Source organism: Apium graveolens, chromosome 2 (genome assembly GCF_009905375.1).
Source record: "Apium graveolens cultivar Ventura chromosome 2, ASM990537v1, whole genome shotgun sequence".
Classification (NCBI taxonomy): domain Eukaryota; kingdom Viridiplantae; phylum Streptophyta; class Magnoliopsida; order Apiales; family Apiaceae; genus Apium; species Apium graveolens.
This window is the reverse complement of record NC_133648.1, coordinates 296,297,335-296,304,257: the sequence shown is the minus strand read 5'-3', so window position 1 is coordinate 296,304,257 and position 6,923 is coordinate 296,297,335. Positions and strand designations below refer to the sequence as shown.

The window sequence follows — 6,923 nt, the reverse complement described above, 5'->3', positions numbered from 1 at the left end:
GTTACAAACTCCCCCACTTAAACTCCTGACGTCCTCGTCAGGCCCGAACAGACAACCTATAGGACCAAAATCATACCTCTCTAGCCATTGTGGGATAATACCGGCTGGCTTCGTGTCCCCACCTCCGGACCTCTTGCCATTGTGGGATAACACCACCAGCCTTCGTGTCCCCACCTCCGTCAACTTGACGCAGCAAGCTTTTGAGAGTCGGCTCTGATACCATATGTGATAACCCGGGTCAAATCCCGAGCCTTTTTCGAAAATCGGGTCAAGTCCTGATTATGAGTCCGAAATAAGTCAAAGCATACTGTCACGAGTGCAGCCAACTTGGGTTACGACAAGCCCACCACAGGCCCCCATAAGATCATGATTTGTTGATGCATATAGTAGTAGTACTTTGCCTTATAAACTGAACAGAAGTTCTAAATCTCCTAGATGTGGGACAGGGGTGTTACACTCAACTCCTCCAATTCAGATTTTTCATTAGCTTGCGGTAACTGTTGAAGTTGAAGTTGTTTCCTAGGGGCATATTGCGGTTGCTAAAACCCAGGAGGGTTATACTGCTTTGCTGTGTATGGCTGATAAGATTGTTGTACCGCATTCTGATTGTTACTCCAGCTGAAGTTAGGATGATTGCAGTTATTTGGATGATAAGTGGTTGGAGCTTGCTGTTGTGATCTCTGAAAGTTACTCATAAATTGAGCTGATTCACTAGAAATAGCACACTACTCAGTTTCATGTGCCCTCGCACAAAGCTCACAAATACTAGTGATTTTATTAACTCCATAATTAGCCAAAAAGTCCACTTTCATCGTCAAAGCTTGAAGTTGAGCAGTTATAGCAGTAGCTGTATCCACTTTCAGAATTCCTGCTACCTTGCCTTGCAACATTCTTTGCGTAGGATTCTGGTATTCATTAGCTGCCATTAGCTCAATCAACTCATAAGCTTCATTATAGCTTTTTTCCTGTAAGGCTCCACCAGACGCTGCATTGAGCATAGGTCTAAATTGTGCTCCTAATCCATTGTAGAAACAGTTTATAATCATCCAATCATGTATGCCATGATGTGGGCACTTCCTTAGCATCTCTTTATATCGATCCCAAGCGTCACACAGAGATTCTCCAGTTTGTTGTGCAATCTGAGTAAAAACATTCCTGATTGCAACAGTCTTCGCCATAGGAAAGAATTTAGTGAGAAACTTTTGAGCAAGATCCTCACATTTGGTGATAGACCCTGGTGATAGAGAATGTAACCAGCACTTTGCTTTATCCCTCAGAGAGAATGGGAAGAGTCGCAGCTTGATAGCATCTTCAGTCACCCCATTGAACTTGAAAGTGTCGCAGATCTCGATGAAATCCCTGATGTGCATGTTGGGGTCTTCTTTAGGAGAACCCCAAAACTGAACTGAGTTCTGTATTATCTGAATCGTGCTCGACTTGATCTCAAAAGTGTTAGCCGAGATGGCTGGTCTGATGATGCTCGACTGAATATCATTGATCTTAGGCTGAGAATAGTCCATCAGAGCCTTAGGAATTTATGTTTGATCTCCCATCACTACTAACGCTGGTTCCTCGACTTTCTCTTCTTCTTCTAATTTCTCTTCATCCTCAAAAACTTCCCTTCGAATCACTACAGCTACTTCCTCGGCTTGATCCAGAGTTCTCTTACAAGCCCGTGAACGCGTATGCATACATGCTCGCTAGAGTACCTAAAACACGACAAGGAAAAGAGTAGGTAAGTAACAATGTCTGAGTCAATGAACTTTAACTATCACTGATGACAAACACATAAACTAAAAGTTAACACCGAGTCCCCGGCAGCGGCGCCAAAAACTTGTCAGTCGCTAAGCACGCGCTAATAATTCACACAAGTATACGTGATCGCAAGTAATATAGAATTATTTCTAGTTCGTTCCCACAGAGACTGGTTTAGGTTAACTTTGTAATTTATGCACTTATGCAACAATGATATGGCTATTATTCAATGTTAAGATGAATACCAATTTGGGTTTTGATTATACTACGATTAACTATTGAGAATTATACTAGAGAACATTAACTAAGAGATTAAAGAGAGTTGAATAATATATGACACAAACATGGGATTCTAACTTCATTAAATATTTCATTCAATAACCTTTTCGTTCTTAACCTTAGCATGTAATAGTGATGACACTAATCAGATAACACGAAACTGGTAAATGCCAACTTTCATTGCACGAATAACATACTACCAGATATCCACAAAAGAGATAGAAGCTGAATATACACCAATTATATTGAGACCCTATATGTCTATAGAATTTGACAACATAACAGTTTAATGCACAAGTTATCTATCGTGATTACATAGGGCAAGTAAGATGGTTAAAATTACCTACGAATCATGCATAACAATAACACATGAACTTATGTTAGCATGGCAAGTTCTAAACCCTTAAATTCACTTTCGCTTCATTAAGAATTAACACACTATCTTATAAGTTCGCGACGCTCATAAGACGAATAAGCACAACCAATACTAGAGTATCATATAATCACCACACACTAAGGCATCGAAACAAATTAACTAAAAAATCCATAAATATATCCGCTAGAACCTCACGATAATGATTAGCCCTTGATCTAACTCATCATTAACGTGGGTTCCGATAAAAGTATAGTATAATAAACGTAGTCTTTATAAACAAATAATAAACAAAGTATGTAATCCAGAGTATTAGATTCAATAAAACAAGAAACGAGCATCCAAGATTACAACTTAGAACAAAGATTCACAAGAATAAACTAGATCTTCTTCGCCTTCGTTGAATTGTGCTATAGGTCTTCTTGTCGTCTTCTCTTTGAGCTCTGGTACGCTTCTTATGAAAAATGACCTTTATTTATATATAGCATCCCATGCATAGTAGAAGTACTTCAATCAAAAGCCCACAACAATTAGGATTCTAAAATCCCGACCCGGCGCAGGCGCGCGCTTGATTAGCGCGGGCGCGCTGAGCGCAGGCACGCTGTGTCTCTGTACTTCGGATGCGGCCACGTGCTATGACAGCGCGGGCGCTTTGGCCTTCTGGAGAAAATTCCATTTTCTTCTTTTCTTGCTGCAATGAGTTGGTCTTCACGAGCTTTATTCCTTGGACACCATCCTAACACCATATTAGCATCTAATCAATGTTAATTCACCTGAATTCCGGATTAATGCCTGAAATGCAAAACCACCAGAAAACACATTAAAACACCAACTTGAGTACAAATACACCAATTCAAAGCTTAATGGAGCGTTATAAAGTGTCATAAATGCCACTCAACATTTTTAATTGGTGCGTGTTTAAAATGCAATTATATGAAATTATACGTTATTTGAACGTGTGTTAGATTACATCTGTTACATGTTATGTGTTTCATAGTGTTATGTGTGCGCCAACATACTTTATATTGATTTTCGGGGTTTATTCTTAATTTGGAAATTATTTCGGTTTATTAAAAATTATTTGACCGGGCCTATATCGGGACGTTAAACCCTACAAATTTCGTGTTTTTATTTTTATAATATCAAAGATCATTCAAATATTTTATGTTTTTGTATTTTTGGAATACTCATAATTTTTGGGGAATTTTAGTATATATATTTTATATTATTTAAAAATAATATTTTAAATATATTCCCCGTAAACTATTATTTTCGAGCTACTTATTTTAAATTACGAGACCAAGGTACCGTTTTGTGATTTATAGGGTATAATTTACTGTAATTATAAACAGCCAAAATGTATTTTTTTAATTATTTTTTCACAGAAAAATAGAATATATTCAGATAATATCAAAAGCAGTAGATAAAGTTTGTGTGCCGGTGAATTTGTTCTCCATCTTAATCAGTTGATTCCCAGAGCTTTAGAGATCCGTCTGTAGTGTTCTATAGATATCAAATTGAAGCTTGTTTCAAGCCCTTTCATTGATACCAATTTCATCAACAAAGGTTGATTTTCTTGTTAAATATTTTTGTTTACTTTTCATTTTTGGGTTTGAATTGGGTTTTGTTGTTGTGATGATTTTCAGATATTTTGGATGATAAAAATATATTTGTCTTATTTCTTATAGTCGATTTGTGTTGTTATTTGTACCATTTGATTATCAGAATGATTAAGTCGAAGTATAAGGTTTTGTCGTCTTTAATTTTCATTTTTCTGATTGATACGTGTTGTTGTATAGATTGTACATGTTCCCAACGTCATTTTGATATATATATATATATATATATATATAATTCTCTAAGTTTGGTGAAGGATCGAGTAAATTCGTGTTTTCACCGGAGTTGGAGCTCCGTTCGCCGGTGTTAATGGTGATTTCGACCGCATTTTGATTTGAGAAAATAGATTAGAGTTGTTGATGCTGCTGTCGAATTGCTTGGATGTTGTTATGGTTTCTTGGACCAGCTAATATGCTTGATCGACACGTGTTGGCTGGGAAATCAGACTCGGTGAACCCTGCCAGAAAAGTGGGTTCATCCTCAGAATCCGGTCGGTGTTCATACCAACTCGGATTATTCTGGTAACCCGGCTAAACAACCCGAGTTTAATCTAAAAGTCCCAAACACAATTTCTAAAATATGTTTCTATGATTTATTTTTAAAAATAAATCAAAAATCTAGATTTTATTCCAAAAAATATTTTAAATTCCAAAATTTAATTTGGTTAACTATTTTAAATAATTAACTGAATTATTTTAATTCCATAAAATATTTTCCTTATTATTTTTCAAAAAGCTCCAAATTTGATTTGATAATTTATAATTTATTTTAGTTAATTATTTATTCATTTATTTGATCGATTAATTCATTTAATTGATTAAGTTTATTTATAAATAGTTAAATAAAATGAAAATATTTATAAATAAGCTATATAATATTTTAAAATTATTTTGAGCTTTAAATTTTTTTATAGATTATCGAATAGCTAATTAATATTATTATTAACTGAAGTATTCTTATTTTATTTGTAATAAATATACCGTTTGTCAGTTTAATACCAAATGAATGCGTCTAGACTAAGAAAAATATTTCGCTTCTAATATGAAAATTATTGTTGTGTGGTTTACATCAAAAATTGATATTGATATTTAATTTTTTGTTAATATCAAAATTTTTTATTAATATCTAAGTTGTTGTTGACTTCAGTATGAGATGTTATGAGCATAAAAATTAGTATTGACATCTAAGTTGACATTGACATTAAAATGAGTATTTATAACAAGATTGTGGTTTTGAATAAAATTGATATAAAGTTTACGATCCAGTCCATAATCACTGTTTCATATTGTTGTTTACGATATTCCCGTAAATATTGTTTTACAAATTCTGATCCTTAATGAGATTCAAATTATTGATGATGCAGGAGATTCAAATTATTGCTGATGCATTTTTGCACAAATATATCAAAATAATTTTGAATATAGTTGAGGAAACAAATATTGGATTCCTTAACAAATTTTCTGGTTCAGCAACTATGGTTATTAATGTTCTGCTCTATTGTAGATGCCAGTTTTATATCAAAAGAGCATAAATATGTTATACCGAATTTGCTGAGCATTTCTTTAGCTCATACTTGCCTATTTTAAATTTAACCTTACAATGAGGAATAACTTGCATTGTTTAGCCGCGTAGTTCGAAAAAATCAGAGAAAGATACAATTATGAAGATAGTTAGTACAGGGTTTGCTGAATTAAAGTCAATTTTATTGTATAAAGTTATTTTTTTAAGTATATTGGTTATGTTATCGTGTAGTTGGCCTAGTATACTTCTTTTCGAAGTTATACTAATGGGTTAGGTTTGAGATTGAGAATTGTTAAAATGAGTTTTAAAAGAAAAGGAAAAAAGAAAAATTTATTTGTGGAATTTGGAATTCTTGTTTTTAGAACTATAATCTAAAAAGATCTTGATTTAGTTTGGGGTCGAAAAGTATATATTTCAATTTCTGAGCAGTTGCTGGCATTTGTTTATTGATTAAACAGGTTGCTTTATATTGAGTTTCCATCGTGACGACCAAATTCTCTGACCCCGTATTTAGGGGCATTACGGGTTCCGAACCGAAAAAACAAATTTTTACTTTATTTCATATATATATATATATTAATTTTGCATTCTAATATTTTAATATTGACTAATCTCAATTATTTAATAATAATAACTTATTAAAAGAAGATTTTAATTAGTTGTAGATCATTATAATTCGACTACTTTATAAGATTTAAAAAAAATGTAAAAATGGTCGAAACATCATATATATTTAATCGAATGAATAATATAATATAATATAATATTTTTCTTAAAGTTTATTATAATATTATAAATGATAAAAATTTATAATAGATAATTTTATATATATATAAATTTACTTATTTATTTATATACGGTTCGGTTAGGTTCCAGGTTGTTAAAAACTGAACCGAAAACCGAAATCTTTAAAAAACTAAGAACCAGACCGAACCCGAATTAGTAAAGACCCGAATCGGAACCACACCGGAACCACAATTTCGATTTGGTTCTCAATTCTGAACCGGAAAATGCTCACTCATAATTATTAGATATGCCAAATGAAGTCAAAATGTAAATATTAATTGTTGTGGATTCCAAGATAAACCAAATATTTACGTTACATAGAGTCAAATGTGAATATCAATGGTGTTGATTTTATAAATGAATTTATGGATAAATTCATATAAATAAGAATTTATGGATAAACCTTATTGATAGATATAGTACAATAGTCAAATATGAATATTATTGCTACGAATTTATATATAAATCAGTAGAGATAATTTAGATGAATGTTCAAAAATTCAAACGAGAAGTCAACATGCAATTAGAAAAATCTATCTCTAAATTCAATATAAATGTCTTACATTTTATACTCAAATCAAACCATCATCAT

General features: G+C 32.8%; 1 non-coding gene across 1 annotated transcript; it reads left to right on the top strand.

The window, feature by feature from the left end:
• The first annotated feature begins 1,056 nt into the window (after positions 1-1,056).
• On the top strand, positions 1,057-1,163 carry LOC141710081 (small nucleolar RNA R71). The gene has a single exon (XR_012570620.1). It is a non-coding gene; the product is annotated as a small nucleolar RNA R71 (small nucleolar RNA).
• Positions 1,164-6,923: the final 5,760 nt, after the last annotated feature.